Source organism: Dama dama, chromosome 33, assembly GCF_033118175.1.
Source record: "Dama dama isolate Ldn47 chromosome 33, ASM3311817v1, whole genome shotgun sequence".
Lineage (NCBI taxonomy): Eukaryota > Metazoa > Chordata > Mammalia > Artiodactyla > Cervidae > Dama > Dama dama.
The window spans coordinates 5,906,372-5,925,280 of NC_083713.1; the positions used below are offsets into that span (position 1 = coordinate 5,906,372).

The following is an 18,909-nucleotide window of genomic DNA, read 5'->3' on the forward strand; positions in this document are numbered from 1 at the left end:
CTTGCTTTATTCTCAGTAGATGCAAAGAGAAGCAACCCCTTGAGTACCATGTACTCTCCCTTCCCAGGTATCTGTGATGCCCCTTGACACCTTTGATGCTTTTAGGGAATCAGGGTGAATATCTGAAGTATAAGATATTTTTCCAGCATGATTCAGGCTTTCTTGCCCCTTTTCCTATAACTCTCAATAGAGAGGTGTCATCAAGACACAAAGACCCAAGGAGGAGCAGAGATGGGCGAATTAGCATCTGGTTCCAAATGTCCTGTATGGGGTCTTATCCAGGACTGGTTGGATCAAGTGACTTAGACTTGTGTGCGGTTTCTTGCTCCCAGTATCCAGGCCTGCTTTCTAGTGGACCCTAATCCCAAGAGATGACTGGTGGTTCCATAGTGTTGCAGGTGGGAGGAAGCAAATTGGAGGCACAGTGGCCAGCCTCGTTCCAAGGAAAAAGACACAGAACAGGGGTGGGGGGTTGGAGGGAGAGCTAGAGAAGACAGGAGGAATAGGGAAAGAAGACTTGACCTCCCCATTTGTCCCCTAAGTTCAAGAAGACGCATCTTTTGAACTTCTCTGGTGGTCCAGTGGCCAAGACTCCACATGCTTCCACTGCAGAGGGCACAGGTTCGATTCCTTGTTGGGGAACTAAGATCCAACATGCCACAATGTGCAGCCAAATAAATAAGTCACATTTAAAAAAGACAATTTCTTGAATAGAAGTTCTTTTAAAATGCTCCATGACAGTGGAAGATTTGAGTGCAAGTGGTCTACCAAAAGTCTGAAAAGCAGAAAGAAATGAAGGGCAGAAAAGAGAGGACGATATAAAAGGATAAGAGAAGACAAGAAAAAGAAAAGTAAGGGGAGAGAGAAGAGTAGATGGCAGAGAGGGCAGAGGGAGGGAGTGGAGGAGTAGGGGAGGGGAAGGGGAAGAGCTACTACAGTGTCTGACACACTGCCAGTGATGGTGGTGGAGGTATGCCGGGGGTGGACGCCTCTGCAGGCGGGAGCTTACTTTCTAGCGGAAACAGGGAATAGCTGCTGGCATTGTCATTTTCCTTCTATGGTCTACTCTTTGTGTAACACTGTCAGCCACCTCCTATTCTAGGATGAAGCACATCTCTGTGACCTCTATAACCAACAGAGTGCCTGGAAGAGAGAAGATGCTCAGGTGGGAAAAGGAAAGAATGATGGATTTTGCTCAACACCTAAAGTAAAAGACTAACAACCACAGACTGGGATAGATTAGTCCTTTGCATATGAAGCCTGATTGTGCTCTGTGTTTGGCATCAAACCATAGCAGGTGGGATTCAGGGTCAATAAAAGGTCACTTCACTCTTCTCAAGACTGTTTCTTTAGTAACACAGGTGAGAGAAAGTGAGATCCACACCTGGAAAGGCCCCTTCAAAGGCTTCCTGGTAGCGCAGGGGAAATGGCATGGGTTAGAAGCTGCTTTCTACATGGTTGACCCCCATCTCAATTCTTTAGCAAGAGAGACCAGCACAAGTCAGACTAGACCACCATCACACTGCTTGGCCCCAGCTGGATTCTTCATGTTTAGAAAAAAACAAAGAATGAACTAATCTTAGTCCCAAGGTCTCCTTATCTTTGGAGCAGCAGGCCAGGTTCAGGGTTCAGGCTGCAGTTTCTGAGCTTTTCTTGCTCCCCAAGATTCTTGCCCTTCATGTCCTTCAGGACCCCTTGACTGCAGCCTCTCTCTTGGTATTGCACTTGAGTGTCCCTGGGTCATGGGCACTTCACTGCAAGGTCTGCAAAGGGTCCTTATACTCCTCACCAGTAATCCCTGATCTGATTAATGGTGCAAGAGCCAAACTGCACTCTCTGTGGTAACCCCGCATTCTTTTATTTTTTCCCCATTTATTTTTTTTTTTTAGTTGGAGGCTTATTACTTTACAATATTATAGTGGTTTTTGCCATACATTGACATGAATCAGCCGTGGATTTACATGTGTTCCCCATCCCGATCCCCTTTCCCACCTCCCTCTCCATCCCATCCCTCTGGGTCTTCCCAGTGCACAAGCCCTGAGCACTTGTCTCATGCATCCAACCTGGGCTGGTAACCCCACATTCTTACAAAGAGGAAGAGTTTTAAAAATTTGTGTGAAGGAGACTGGCAACATTACTATTTAGTTATACTGCTAATTAACTTTCAACTATTTGTATAGCACATAAGTAATAACACTGCTTATATATGCAAGAGAAGGCTGGTCACTGAAATGTGCATGACAAAGAGATTATTTAAGTGAATGCCTTTAAAATGTACCAATTTAATAAATAGCAAAAATATCATTTGACCTTTATTTTTGTAGGCCACCATTACAGACCAGCACATCCTGCTGCCAGTTGTGAGATTTTCTTCAAGCACAGCTGCCCTGGATAATCTAACAAGTATATATGTCAGACATCTACATAGCATGTATCAATTTTTTCAAGCCTCACAACAACCCCTCAGAAGAAGTTAAATCCCTTTTACAAGTGAATTTCTTAATGCACAAATCAATTAAACAGCTTGGAGCATATGAGAGACAAAACTGAGACAAAGCTACACTGTGATGTGCTCTGGAGTTCATGCTCTGCTCTCTGGACTGGGCCCCTCTTTCCTATGCTATTAGTCAGCATCTTTCCACTTATAATTAGTGTGACTCTGTATTTTCATCTCCAGAGCTTCTGGAATGACAGTCTCTGGATGGCACAGTGCTACTCTTAGGGTAATTAATTTTTTTTTCATTAGTTCATTTGCATTCCATAGACTTGGACAATAAATACTTCAAAGAAAAACTCCAAAAATGACATTTTGGGGATTTTCAAGGAAATTCTATATTCTACAACTTAATTTTGTATTTCTAAAATAATGTCTGTTAATGACTGCCTTTTGTTACGCTATCAATGTTTTTAGTGACCACTCCTTCCCATAAAACAACGCATTAAGATTTGAAGCAAACTGGAGGGAGATCTCATATTGAATAAGAAGAATGAAAAAGATGCTCAGACCTGCAAATTCAGGATACAGAATAGAGAACATGGATTCTGAAATATCCTGTTCTGCCTGTTGTGGTTACAAACAGCATCAGTATTTAGTGGGATGGGAGGCATCCTGTGATGGTGAGTCATGTGAGAGAAGTGTGTTATTGATGGAGTGGTCATAACATCTCTCAACTACAGTGGTTTCCTCTGTTAGCGTCCCAATAATTGAGTATTTCTAATTTAGTTAGTTCACATTTTGTACCCTTTCTGTGCACAAGATAAATTACTGCAGGCTTGGAAAGCAGAGAACCTGGAAACATATTGAGTATAAAGAGAGATTTGACAAACATGCAGCCAGAATGGGGCTGGCTGGCCATGGGCAGGTCTAATCAACCTCTGTCACAAAAGGGCTATTGTCTCTGACCTTGTGTATGTGTTGCATTCCAGTCCACTATTCAGGCAGTCCTACACAATTTGTATATAAATAAATTAAATAAACACATATCCAGGGAGCTCACTCCCTGAACAGAAGAATTCTGTTAGCTTCAGTGTTTATATGCTGGCCAAGAATTAAACCACTGCTACACAGTAACCCATTTCAGAATAATGAGGGTTTGTAGGCTAGAAGAGTTTTTCCATAAGAAAACTGAAGCTCAAAGAGGAAAAGGAAGATTTGCTCAAATTCCTGTAAATGGTTGTTGGTAGGGGCAGGACAATTCAGGTCTCTTGATCAAATTCTCTTTTCAATCCCTCTGTGATCCCCAACATCAATGTTAGGTAGTATTCCTGGGTATTCAGTTCAGTTCATTTCAGTTCAGTTCAGTCACTCAGTCATGTCCAACCCTTTGTGACCCCATGGACCACAGCACGCCAGGCCTCCCTGTCCATCACCAGCTCCCGGAGTTTATTCAAACCCATGTCCATTGAGTCAGTGATGCCATCCAACCATTTCATCCTCTATCGTCCCCTTCTCCTCCTGTCCCCAATCGCTACCAGCATCAGGGTCTTTTCCAATGAGTCAACTCTTCACATCAGGTGACCAAAGTATTGGAGTTTCAGCCTCAGCATCAGTCCTTCCAATGAACACCCAGGACTGATCTCCTTTAGGATGGACTGGTTGGATCTCCTTGCAGTCCAAGGGACACTCAAGAGCCTTCTCCAACACCACAGTACAAAAGCATCAATTCTTCGGCGCTCAGCTTTCTTTATAGTCCAACTCTCACATCCATAGATGACTACTGGAAAAGCAATAGACTTGACTAGACAGACCTTTGTTGACAAAGTAATGTCTCTGCTTTTTAATATGCTGTCTAGGTTGGTCATAACTTTCCTTTCAAGGAGTAAGTGTCTTTTAATTTCATGGCTGTAATCACCATCTGCAGTGATTTTGAAGCCCAGAAAAATAAAGTCAGCTACTGTTTCCACTGTTTCCCCATCTATTTGGCAAGAAGTGATGGGACCAGATGTCATGATCTTAGTTTTCTGAATGTTGAGATTTAAGCCAACTTTTTCACTCTCCTCTTTCACTTTCCTCAAGAGGCTCTTTACTTCCTCTTCACTTTCTGCCATAAGGGTGGTGTCATCTGCATACCTGAGGTTATTGATATTTCTCCCGGCAATCTTGATTCCAGCTTGTGCTTCTTCCAACACAGCGTCTCATGATGTACTCTGCATATATGCTAAGTAAGAACGGCTTTCACACACTTTAAATTCACCTAATGAGGTGAATCTGAGTTGGGTTCTAGACCTCTGGAAAGGCGGCTCCTAGAACTCCTCCTGGCAATGTCTCATTGTCCTTGTCCCCTCTTGGAGCGGTATGATGCCAGCTATGCTAAGTTGCTTTAGTCATGTCTGACTCTTTTCAGTCCTGTAGACCATAACCCACTAGGTTTCTTTGTCCATGGGATTCTCCAGGCAAGAGTACTGGACTGGATTGCATTCCCTCTCTAGGTAGTCTTCCCCAGCCAGGGATCAAACCCATGTCTCTTACATCTCCTGCATTGACAGGTGGGTTCTTTACCACTAGCGCCATCTAGGAAGCCTCAAGTATGGGCAACAGTTTACTTCTAATTCTCCTGTCTGTTTTATCCCTATTCAAAGCAAAGAGAAACCCAGGAAACACTAAAACAAAAGTTTTGAGAAGAAATCCATTTGATTCTATTTAGACAGATCATGCTGTAATAACTAACAACCACCAGACTTCAGTCTTACATAAAAAAAGTTTACATTTCATCTCACTCATGGGAAGTCCATTCTGGAATACAGGCAGCTCTCTGGGACTGCTTTTACTGCTTCAGCAGGAAGAGACACCTGTGCCTAATGCTCTTATTTCATTGACCAGACCTATCCAGGGCTCCACTTAGTGCACACTGCAAAGAGCTGTGACTATAGCCACTTGTGCGCTTGGTCAGGAAACAGGCCTGTATACTGTGAGTGCTTAAGTCTGTATTTGCACAGACTAAGCTTAAGTTTCCATCCTCGGACTCTGTCCCTACCCTTGCACAGCCTCTCTTGTGAAGGTTGCCTTATTCCAGCATCCTAAAAGTGTTGACCTTTGCCACAACTCTTATTTTCCACATCTGATGGGAAAACTGGTCTTGTCAATCTCACCCCTTTAATACCTTCAGTGTACACCTTTGTCTTTATTGCTAATAAGTCCTCATCATGGCTAGAAAGTACCTCTTTTAGTAATGTTCCCTTCCAATCTATTCTCCGTCTACAGCAAGGATAGTTATTTAATATAAATCTGATTTTGTCATTCATCTTCTCAACAACCTTTAGGGAACACCTATAGTTTTAGGTTCCTTGGAAGGAAAACTATGACAAACCCAGACAGTATATTATAAAGCAGCACCATCACTTTGCCAAGAAATGTCTGTGTAGTCAAAGCTGTGGTTTTTCCAGAAGTTATGTACGGATATCTTCAATGAACACTGAAGAATTGATGCTTTTGAACTGTGGTACTGGAGAAGATTCTTGAGTGTCCCTTGGACTGCAAGGAGATCAAACCAGTCAATCCTAAAGGAAATCAAATCTGAAGACTCATGGGAAGGATTATGCTGAAGCTCTGATACTTTGGCCACCCAATGTGAAGAGCCAACTCATTGGAAAAGGCTCTAATGCCAGGAAAGATTGAGGGCAGGAGGAGAAGGGGGCAACAGAGGATGAGATGGTTGAATGGCATCACCAACTCAATGGGTATGAGTTTAACCAAATTCTGGGAGATAGTGAAGAACTGGGAAACCTGACGTATTGAAGCCCATGAGGTCACAAAGAGTTGGACAAGACTTAGCTACTGAACAGCAATAATAATAGCTTCAGGCTTTGGTCCAAACTCCCTAGAGATTAGGCCTCCCTGGCACTCCCTTTCATGGCCCAGTCTCATCCTCCACCACACCACAGCCTGCCCTTTAGTCTGGGCACATGGAATGGATTGCAGGTGTGAAAACCCTTTGAAAAGCACAATGCCTTTGCACAAATCTCCTCGATTTGCTAGAGAGTTCCTAATCTTTTCTCTACCTCATTCTTGAAAACCCACCTCATACATCAAACCTTTGTCTAGCTGCCAACCTGAAGGCATTTACCCTTTCTCTGCGATCCTTTTCTTTGTTAGTCACTGTTATAAATTTGTCCAACTACATTGTAATCATTATTTCAAAGGCCTCGTTTGAGGAATCCAAGGAGACAACTTGAAGGCAGGGCTGATATTTACAGCCATGTGTCTCATAGGATGAGGCAAATGACTTCCCACATGGCAGGAAGTCAGTGAATGACTGTGGAATGAAAAGCTCTGGAACACCATCTATCAAAGGGAGCAAGACTTTTGAGTAATTACAGCCTCACGTGTCTGTATGTACCTGTGTGAATTGTTTATGTGAGCATCTAGGTGTAATCAAATTTTTCTTAACTTCCTAAATCATTGTGAGGTGCCCATCTTGGGAAGGTATCTTCAGAACTGTGGTTATGGAAGGAGAAAAGACAATGGCCTTCAAACCTTGTGCTTATCTAGGGAGGAATTAGATAAAGGCCCTCCAAGAGAGGCCTTCCAGGAAATGCCCACAGTTCTGTTTTTGAGCAACTGGATCTCATTGGGACTGTAGATAAGAAACGTTTGTCAAGTTGAGAATTGTGTCATTCCACACTTGGACTTTAAGTCTCTGTCAGTAGGCCTGGGAAAGTTGCTCTAAGTTGTTCTAGTCAAATTTCCTGAGGTCTCCACTGGACTAAGGTACGGCAAGGCTAGATGACAGGAGAAAAGTGCTCCAGCCAAGCAGAGGGACAAGGGCAGGGAGTGAATTGGAGTCTTCTTCTGCCAGGAGCCTCCTACTATGAAGCATGAGCAGTCACAGTTCTGCTCATGAGTCTCCACTGACCATTTCTTTCCTCCCACCCCCTTCTCTCCATCCCCTTATTCTGAACTCTGGCATTTCCTCAAAATATGGTGCACCATTCATGCCTTTCCTTGCCTTCTCCTTCCTTCCTTAGTGGCTCAGCTATTGATTCAAAGCCTCTCTCATGCCTGTCCCAGACTGGTTGATTTTCTCTCCTCTGCTCCTGTCCCCCTAACTCCTCTCCCATCTTCATGCTCTTAGTAATGCTACCTATGTTCACCTACCACTGGCCCAGAAGCCCTTCTCAGCCAGTTACCATATCTGATTCATCTGTCTCTCGCAACAAAACCCACAGCTCCCACAGAGTACTTGGTCAGTAGCCTTTCGTGAGAGAATGAGAAGGGGTTGGGTGGACAGCTTTGTGAATGTGGGAGTGGGTGTAGGTCCACACGGGTGGATGAATGGTGGTAGGGAAGAGGGTGAGCAGCTTAGTATGTGGGGAGGGTGTGTTCATGAGTTAGGCAGATGGTGTGTGAGGGCAGGGGTTAGGAGTGAGTACACGGGTGAGCTGGAGTGGGCAGTGAGCAAGCGGGCAAGTCAATGGGGGAGTGGGGCTGTCAGTGGGCATCTGAGTGATTTGGGGATTGAGTAGGTGGGTCAGATGTGGAGGACAAGAAGACAGTGGAGTGGAGAAGAGAGCAACATGACAAAACCAAAGTGGGAGCCAGAGCCCTCACTCTCCGCACCTATGCTGCCCCTAACCCTCTCTCTGGATATTAGCTCCTGTCACTTCACACCCTCACTGTCCTCCAGTTTACTCAAATATGTGCCAAAGACTCATTCAGAAGCAGAAGGTACAGACCACATGGAACCTCCTTCAGCCCAGAGACTGGAGCAGAGGAAGACAGCTTCTGCTGGACCCCTCACCACAGTCCCTGGCTCAGAAGAGGTGACAGGGCTAAGGATGAGCATCTCCTTTCTGGCAGAGCCCTTACATTCAATGTAGGCGACAGGATACATGCGCTACACAGGCCCACTGATGTGACTTTTTGAGAGCAGAGGCAGTGTCCTATTCATCCGTGAGTCCTCAGGACCCAGCTCAAAGTTGACAGACGGGGCCTCAGAGACTAGGAAGTGAAGGGTTGAAGGGAGAGAACTGTCAAATGCACTGGACAAGATAACCACTTCTCTGAACTTAATGTTCACATTCACAAGCTGAGAACCCTGAGAGGACCTAGAACTGTATTACTTTTGGATTTGAAAAATAAATTGTAACTGAAAAACTGACTGGCATTAAAAGAATTGTAACAAGTTGGGTGGTTCTTGGAGTCTTAGTTCATAATCAGACTGAACTCACAAGCAATGTCAGTGGGTGAGAATGCTATTTCCCTAATGGTAGAACCTTAAGGAAAACATGTTTTGAAAGTTAATGAGCTGGGAAGAGACAAAAAGAAACATGATTTGTTTAAAAAACATATGGAGGAAGAATTCTCAACAGATTCACAGCATTAGTAATTCTGATTGTCTGATATTTGTGTGGCAAGGACTGACCACTGACGGATTTATGAAGTCATATTAACGGGCAGTTACAAATTTCATTGCTTTTATTAACTGCTTGAAATGTTATTTACCTGACTGAATTACAGTTCTGGCCATTAACACTTTGAAATAACAGCCCAGTTAATTAACACGGCATTACCATGGCAGTGCCATGACTATCCTTGGAGGATTACATCAGCACCAAAGCACCTAGGGTGACGGATGCACCTGAGGTAAAGGCCACCAGACCAGCAGTGTTGGAGTATCACTGCACATCTTAGCTTACAGGACTTCTCACCAACACATCTTCTATTCAGGGAATAAGACCTTCTTCAGGGCTCTCAATGTCCCTCCAATAGCCCCCAAGTCTAAAAGAGGAGGAACCCAACATTATCTGATGTGCACCAGGTGACCTAGGTAAGGTATCTCCTTGTAACCTTGTTACAGGAAGATGCATATTTCTAATATATATTTACAAATGGGAAAATGAATGTTAAAGTGACTCACTGACACGCCCACATATTACAGCTGTTAAGGGGTAGAGTGGAGTTGGACTCACATTACTCTGGCCCACAAGCCACCCAATCTGTCATCTTTCAGGAGCTTTCTGAAGCATCAGAATAGGAGGCTACATTGAAGGGTGTGAGTGTTCTGTTTCCACAATGCGGAAGTGCCATGACCTCTGCTACCAGCCATGTTGCCATGGGAGTCTGTGGGCATGCTTTGGATCACATATCAGACCATCAGACTCCTCGCAAGGAAGCTTCCCTCTGGTACAGAGTGAAGTCATGGGTTGCCTGATAAGCTGAGCCTCTCTTTTGATGAACAGCTTCTGCTACAGTCACTTTTAGACTTCTTTTTTTTTTTTCATTTTTACAAGAAATGCACAGTGTAATAACCATCTAGCTCCTTTATTTCTCAGTGGAGCTGTGTGTGTTCAGCACTGACCTCACTGGCCTTGCATTTGGCTAGAAGCAATGCTCTTATTAAATCAGAAACCAAAGAGGACCCCTGCCCCATAGCCCTGACCCCAAGACAAGCCTGAGGCTGGCCTCATCCTGACATCACCAAGGAGTCTGGCATTTAAATGCCAACATCTCTCCAAAGATCCGTGATGAAAGCAGTAGGCCGTGCACAAATTTTTATACTTCATTTCCCATTATAGGAAAAAAAAGGGAAAATGTCAGAGGAAATTCAGTTCTGAAACCCAAGGCAAACTTCATTGCGCAGAGAGGGATACTGCCATGAGGTGACTTTAAGAGACATTGGGGCCCTCCAAAGTCACCTCGTGTCAGACTGCTGTCTGCCATCTTGCCATCAAAGTGGCTGGCCGTTGCTGAGTATCTGCTATGTGCCAAGTACTGTGGCTGAGGTTCTGCATGCTCTTTCTCTGTTCCTCTACCTCCTTACCTATCCTGAAAACCAGGCGGCGTAGCAAGTCTGAGAAAGATAGGCTTGGCAAAATGGGGAGAAATCCAGATTCCGCCAGGCATGTGGCCTTGGCGTGGTGATATCCCCCCTGTCCAGACACTGGTGAACAGCCTGCAGCTTCAGAAATAGAGTTCAGTGAATGGCGCCTCCATTCATTCAGTAAGTGTTTGTTGAGTATCCCTTTGGAAAGCTACTTGTCTAAGCTCTGAGGACTTACTGGTGCATAATGGAGGAGTTTCTCTTCTGGTAGGGAATCTGCAGGCCAAAAAAAGGTAATCGCAGACCACAGTGCTTGCTTTAAAACAACAGTATAGATGAGAGAGAGAAGTTAGGTGGGATGAAGGGGGACAGGTGTCAGTTATCAGCTCCTGGAATGACATCCAGAGTGTCAGTTCATTAATTCACTGGGAGAACAAAGTGCAAATAGGCCTAGACCTTGTGGTGTTCCCAGTGTTTTCTCTGAGATAGGTCAATGAACTCAAAATCGTGATGAGAAAGTGCTTGACCAGTTGGAATTCGAATAGGTGAGTTCAGTGTAGGAATAGCATGTCCAACTATGGCATATCTGCTGAGCCAGCCTGGTGTCTGTGTTACCAACTTGGGAATATTTGAAGTTCCTCTGGACCACACTGACCTTGGGGCTCCTGCATTTGTCCTTTTGACTCTGCTTTTGTGACTCTTTGTGCCTCTCTTCTGACTGACCTCACCTTTCTATAAGCTACTTTACTTATTGTTTCCCTAGCTTGGCTTCTCAAGAAATCGGGGGCTGGAAAAACAAATATGCATGAGGAACAAGAAGGTAGGAAAATGTCGCAGAGAAGAGAAAGTCAAGGCAAGAATGAGTGTGGAGCTAGCTGTCGTGAGTACAGGAATCCAGGGAAATTCCTGAAGAGTTCTACAAACACTTTCTCAACTCTTGACCCAACTTGGCAGAGGGTGGCCCAAGGTATTAATTCTGTGATGTTCTAGGCTGTACAAGCGTCAAGGCTAAGGTGCACAGATGCCCCAGCTGCAACAACAGAAGAATCCCAAGGCATAAAGGGGGGGGATCCAAAACACAGGTCAGAGGTAAGGCTCCACTGAGTAGCACCTGCTAAAGGGGCCCTAACAGTAGTGGCTGGAGTGAGATGCGACTTGAGGACCTCAGTGGGGCACAAGAGATGTCTTACACTTACTAGCAAAATTCTTCATTTTTAAGTCAAAATATTGACTTAGAATTTGACCAGTATCCTACTTTAGCCAGTTACTCTTAAATTAGGTTTTACTTGTTTGGTAATTGTTCCATGTCTTGAAGCTGACTTGGCCCATCCCTGCTTTTTACACATAAACTTAGCAGTTTATTTCTATTAGGGCAACCGGAGTCTCCAACTTATAAGTACCCCATTAAAACAGATAAATAAACATATATAAAAAGGCTCAGAAACAAGGAGTTTGTCTCAATTCACCATACCCATTGATACTGAGAGAGGCCTTGAACACAGAGTTTGCTACATTTTTGGCCACGTTATGCTGCCAAGAGGCCTGCTAAATTCTGAAATTTTACATATTTTTATTTGGATTGCTTTAATAAATTCTTTTTTTTTAAATCAACTTGTTTTATTGTTTGTCTTAATAAGTCTTTTAATGCTTCTTCATTGCCTGTAGAAGAGATTGTGAACACCTTACGATGGCTTTCAAGATTCTCCAAGAACTTTCCAAACAACATTCCCTTCCTAATAAACAGTCAGTGGAATGACTGACGGCTCTTAGACACTTTTAAGACCTTCACAGTCCCTTCCTTTACTATTTCTCATACTTGGCATTCCCTCTACTTCTATATCTCCTAAAATAGTGAATGGGATTAGTCAGTGGGTGGAGGCTGAATGAATTTGAAAAGCATAATGGGAAAAGCCGAGGTTACTCGGAACATAGTGTTAAATATGGAACCCTGCTGAAGTGAATGAGGGGAACTTTAGAAAAAGTCCTCAATTGTCTTAGAAAAAGCCTGAACTTCAGTGAAGAGACTGTTAATAGACATCTGTGTTTGGAGGATACTAGAAGTGAAGACTCAGAAGGAAGTAAGGGACATGTGATTGGAAACTGAAGGAAGGGGCATTCTTGTTATGCAGTGGTAGAATTCTTAGCAACACTGTACCTTGCACAATCTCAGAGAGATTTAAAGAGTTAGGAGGATCAGTAAACTACCCCTGGTTTGAAGATGGATGTGCAGTATGTTGGGGAATGCAGTTGAAAGAAAACCCCACCTGATAGCCACAGGCATGGGGTTCTATAGGTACAAGGGATTGAATTCTGCCAGAAAACCTAAACAACTTAGATAAGAACTCAGGCTGGTCAGCATCTTGTTTTCAGCCTTGTTAGACTCTCAGGAGAGGAACTGGATGAACTCAACCTACAGGAGTGTGTTGTTTTAAGTCCCTGAAAGTGAAAGTTGCTCAGTCGTGTCTTGATTATTTGCAACCCCATGGACTATACAGTCCACGGAATTCTCCAGGCCAAATTACTGGAGTTCACTTCTCCAGAGGATCTTCCCAACCCAGGACTGAACCCAGATCCCCCACATTGCAGGCAGATTCTTTACCAGCTGAACCACCAGGGAAGCCCAATTAAAAGTCAACTGATTGGCTAGGTTCCTGTCAGTTATTTCTGCAGCCTTGAGGGCAGTGCAGTGCTTGTGCTCACTTATGTCCAGCTCTTTGCTACCCCATGGACTGTAGCCTGCCAGGTTTCTCTGTCCATAGAATTGTTCAGGCAAGAATATTAGAGTGGGTTGTCATTTCCTCCTCCAGGGGATCTTCCTGACCCAGGGACAGTACCCGCATCTCCTGTCTCTTGCATTGCAGGAGGATTCTTTACCCACTGAGCCTTGGGGAAAGTCTCTGGTATTGGGTAATTTGTCCCAGAAGCAATGGATAAACACTACACTAAAACACATTGCACTTCTTAAATCTGTTGTGTGTATCTTTCTTGGTTGACAACTCTCATCCACTCTCCCATATGTTTCTTCTAACCCATTCTTCATGTCTCCCCTTTTGTTTTCAAATTAAATGTATGCTAGATATTTTCACTGTGTTATTTTGTTGTTGTTTGTTTGTTTTAATGCATGTTTATCTTTTCTTCCCCCTTACTAATATTTAGAAAAATAGGTAATAAGAGTTTATTCTACTAGCTTATCTTTCAGTTTAACAATCCTACTTTCAACTTTGTCCAACCTACTGAGTTCTTAATTTCGTTTTTGTATCTCAGTTTTAGAAATTTCATTTGATTTATTTTGATATATTCTAGTCCTCTAATGAATTTATCCGTCTTACTGTCTATTTTCTTGACCCTAATATTATGGTTAAGGTTATATCTTGGTATATTTTCCATTGTTATATTCCTATTGTTGGTTATGTGGCTATTTTTGTTGTTGTTGTTGTTGTTCTTCCATCCTTAGAAGTCTCCAGGGGATCTGCTAAGTCACTATTTTCTGCTTGACTTTCTCCTGGGCTGCTACTCCTTTAACCCACAGCATTTAAACAGCATAACCTCCATGATGTTGAACTTAGAGGCTTTTTCAGGATGTTAGACACTAAAGTACAGGCTCCTTGGAAACCTTTTATTCCACCTTGCAGAGAAGGAAACAGGAGGACCTTTAGTCATATAAGGATTTGATGGGCCAAGCCCAGAAGTAAAACACACCATTTTTGTTCATAATCCATTGGATATATGTGATCACCTCAATGACGAGGAAGGATGAAAAGTGTGGTCTATACTGGTGCCCAGAAAGAAAGAAGACAGAGAACCTGTGTGGTGTCATGGTCTAGACTTAGTAGGTATTTGGTGAATTTAATAACAATGGGCGTTGCAAGATAAACCACATGCTGTTTGAATATGACTTCAGGCTCAGTCATCCCTGTTCAATTCCTGAATGTGATTTATTTAAGAATTTCCTACAGCAAAATGATAAACAAAAATATAAAAAGATAAAGACATTCTGCTCATTCTTTTAGGAATCAAATGCTGCATTCATAATAGCAGTGAATTTTCTTATCTGAAGTGCTAAGATAGTCCTTATGACTTAGAATTTACAATGGATTCTCTTAAAAATATCATTCCTGCACACATTAATTCAACCATTCCTCACAATATTCAGGTTCAATGAGCTGGAATATATGTTCACTGGGTATTGGATAACTCAAAAGTTTTATCTAACATAAGGCTAAAATGCTTTCATATTCAAGGAGAATATGAATTTATTTCAAGTTTTCATCTTTGTTAAATTATGGTTTAAGTATGGTTTAACTCAATCCATTTACCACCTCAGGGCTTTTAATAGGTATTTGGGGAATGCAAGAAAAGCAAAATCAAAGTACCTTTTCTTGAAGGTACCATGGCTAATGTAACCTAAGAAATTATGATGAAATAGTACAGCCAGAAAACATCAACATTTGGATCTGAAAACAAAAATCATGCAAGGAGGGTTTATTATTAGTGATCAATTTTAGCTTTAGAGAAAAACTGAGCAGAAAATTTAGATAGCTCTCATAGACTTTCCTCTTCCTAGTTTCTACTTTAATTAATGTCTTACATTAGGGGGGTACATTTGTTATAATGGATGAATAGATAGTAATATATCATTAATTAGAATCTATAGCTTGCATTAGGGTTCATTCTTCATATTTTAAAGCTAGATTGGCTTTGGAAAATGTGTAATGTCATGTACCCACAATTTATGGTATCATAAAGAATTGTTTTACTGTCCTAAAAATCCCCTGTGCTCTTTCTGTTCATTTCTCCCTCCTTCTCCCATAGAAGCCCTCTTGAAAAATTATGTATATAAAATTATCCCTGCGGTTTTGCCTTTTCAAGAATGCCATGTAGTTGGTATTGAGAGAGTAACAGGCAGGAAGGCCAGGGGTCTCCAAACGAGGAAATAGGCTGCAAGTGTCAGACATTTTTCTCTCTCTTAAGCAGCAGGAGGAAACAAACTACAAGTGTTAAGATATTTTCCCCTTCTCTATACAAATTTTAAAAGAAATTTCACTTAAAATTCTGCCTTGCCATGATGACATCTGGCTCCACCTGAACTTAACTTTTCTCAAAGCATGAGCTAACCAATGCATTTTTCTTGTGGAAGTGTTTGTCTTAAGCTACATTAACGGACTATGTATTTACCCTAGACTCTGTCTTCAAATCGGCTTTTGCCTAAGACTAAGAAACGACTTGACAATGGATAAAAAAGCTGTGGTACATATATACAATGCAATATTACTCAGCTATTAAAAATAATGCATTTGAATCAGTTCTAATGAGGTGGATGAAACTGGAGCCTATTATACAGAGTGAGGTAAGTCAGAAAGAAAAACACCAATACAGTATATTAACACACATATAAGGAATTTAGAAAGATGGTAGCGATGACCCTATATACGAGACAGGGAAAGAGACACAGGTGTAAAGAACAGACTTTTGGACTCTGTGGGAGAAGGTGAGGGTGGGATGATTTGAGAGAATAGCACTGAAACATGTATATTATCATATGTGAAATAGATCACCAGTCCAGGTTCGATGCATGAGACAGGGTGCTCGGGGCTGGTGCACTGGGATGACCCAGAGGGATGGGATGAGGACGGAGGGAGGTTCAGGATGGGGAACACATGTACACCCATGGCTGATTCATGTTAGTGTATGGCAAAAACCACCACAATATTGTAAAGTAATTAGCCTCCAATTAAAAAAAAAAAAAAAAAAAAAAACTGACTTGACAAGCCAGTATGTTTTACTCATGAAAATATTCTCTTAAGCTATGTTAATGAGACTTGTATTTGCTTGGAAATCTGCCTTTCTTCAAGATTCATGCCAATTGTTTTATGGCATGGGATGACTCACCTGGTGCCACTGTTATCTCAAAATTACATTTTGTGGGTGAGGGGCCTGGTGACAGTCTCTGAGTTTTGAGACATTTCCTTTCTCTAATTAGCAGACTGCTAGTAGCTATACAAGATCCAGCTAAAGACTAGCAGGGGGGCACTGTTTCTGCCCCCTTCTTATGTCTATGTCAGAAGCCTTTTCCATCTCTTTTATACTTTAATGAAACTATTACACAAAAGATCTGAGAAATCAAGCCTCATTACTGGCCCCGGATTGAATTCTTCTCCTCCAGAGGCCAAGAATCCTGGCATCTTTTGTGGTTCAGCAACAACCTTTCAGTATTAGAGCATCTAACCTTTTAAGACTGGCTTCTTTCACTTACCAATATTATCTAAGGGTCTCCCATGTTTTCTCGTTGCTTGATACCTCATTTCTTTTTATTATTGAGTAACATTTCACTGTGTGGATGTACCACAGTTTGTTTATCCATTTGCTTATTGGTGGACAGTTTTGTTGCTATCAAGTTTCAGAATTGTTATAAAATTTGTTTGCAAGTTATTGTGTGAATATAGGCTTTCAACTCATTTAGGTATATCAAAGAGTGCAATTACTGGATCATATGGCAAAACTATGTAACTTTTCAACTAACTGGTGTGCTGTCTTCCAAAGTGGCTACATCATTATGCATATGTACCAACATCAAATAAGAGTTCTTATTGCTCACCAGCATTTGATGTTGACTGTGTTTTGGATTTAGGCCATTCTAGTAGATGTATCTCATTACAGTAGTATCTACTTTTAATTTGCATTTTTCTGATGCTTTCTTATGCTGATTCTCATCTGTTTATCTTCTTTGACAAGGCATCTATTAAGGTCTTGGGCCCATTTTTTTAAATGGCTGCTTGATTTCTTATTGTTGAGTTTTAAGTGTTCTTTGTATATTTTGGATGACAGTCTTTCATCAGATATGAATCTTTCAAACATTTTTTTTCCCCAGTCTGTTGATTGTTTCTTCATTCTCATAACCATGGGTTCGCAGACCAGAAGTTTTTATTCTTATTGAAGTCCAGTTTATCAGTTTTTTTTCTTTTGTGGACTTTACTCTTTATTGTATCTAAAAAATCGTCACCAAACCTAACCTCACTTAGATTCCCTCCTATATTATCTTCTAGGAATTTTATAGTTCTATTTTACATTTAGGTCTGTGATCCATTTTGAGTAAATTTTTGTGAAAGGTGAAAAGTCAAACTCTATTTTATTTATTTATTTTGCACTTGAATATCCAGTTTCTACAGCACCATTTGTTAAAAGAATTTTATTTTCTCCATTGTATTGTCTTTGGTTCTTTCTCAAAGATCAGCTGGCTATATTTATGTGGATCTATTTCTGTCTCTATTCTCTGTCTCATTGTCTGTCTCATCTATCCTTTCACTAAGTGTTGCAATGAATCACCCTGTCTTAGTGACTGTTGTTTTACAGTAAGTTTTGAAGTGAGGTAGTGTCTACCACCCCCCAACTTTGTTCTTTGATTAGTGATTTTCTTTTTCTTTCTTTTATTCCTTTATTTCTATGGGAGTGGATTAGAGTGTAATTTTAAATTTTATTTCCAGGGCACATGCAAAATTACTTAGAGATATTCTTTCTTTATAGGATGAAGTCCAGATGCCTGAGTATTTAAAGACATTTATAGTCTATATATATATAAAATATATAAATATATATATATATATATATATATATATATATATTTTAAACTTCATCTATTACTACAGCCATACCTATCCAGTCCCTGTTCCTCAAACTCCCCTCAAGCTCTCATAACCTTCATTTTGAGCACATTGTTCTGTCTGATTGGAATGCCCTTCTGTTTGTGTCCACCTGGATAAATCATTTGATCCTACTGAGTATATCTCTGAGCCATTCCTATAAATGTGTCTTTTTGAAAATATTTAATTATTTATTTAGCTGTGCGAGGTCTTAGTTGTGGCATGTGAATTCTTAGTCACAGCATATGGAATGTAGTCTTCTGACCAAGGATTGAATTTGGGTCTCCGGCATTGGGAGATTGGAGTCTTACCCACTGGACCACCAAGAAAGTCCCTATAAATGTGTTTCCTCATCTTTCCTAGTCTGATGTGGTACTGCTCTCTATTTATTCTTCGATCACAAACACTGTGTTATAGAGTTACTTTTGGGATACAATAATCTATCCTAGGATAAACCTCCAATCTTGATAAAAGACCAACTAGAAATGTTTAAATAACACAAACCCAGGTTATGTTATGATAATCATTATAAAGAAGAAAAAAAAAAAAAAAGGAGGATTCTAGTTCAAGATGGCAGAGTAGAAGGATGTGTGCTCATTTCCTCCTGCAAGAGCACCAAAATCACAACTAGCTGTGGAACAGTCAACAACAAGAGGATGCTAGAACCCACCAGAAAAATATGCCTCATATCCAAAGAGAAAGAAGAAGCTGCAATGAGATGGTAGAAGGGGCGCAATCACAATAAAATCACATCCCATGCTTGCCAAGTGGGCGACCCACAAACTGGAGAACAATAATACCAAAGAAGTTCTCTGACTCTTGTGAAGTTTCTGAGCCCCATGTCAGGCTTCCTAGTTTGGGGATTTGGCAAACGGACTGGGAATCTGACCTTGAAGACCAGTGGCATTTGATTATGGGAATTCCACAGGACTGAGAGAAACAGAGACTCCACTCTTGGAGGACATAAACAAAATCTTTCATGCACCAAGAACCAGGGGAAAGGAGCAGTGACC

General features: G+C 41.6%; 1 non-coding gene across 1 annotated transcript; it reads right to left on the reverse strand.

The window, feature by feature from the left end:
* Positions 1-2,109: 2,109 nt before the first annotated feature.
* On the reverse strand, positions 2,110-2,239 carry LOC133051354 (small nucleolar RNA SNORA19). The gene has a single exon (XR_009691851.1). It is a non-coding gene; the product is annotated as a small nucleolar RNA SNORA19 (small nucleolar RNA).
* Positions 2,240-18,909: the final 16,670 nt, after the last annotated feature.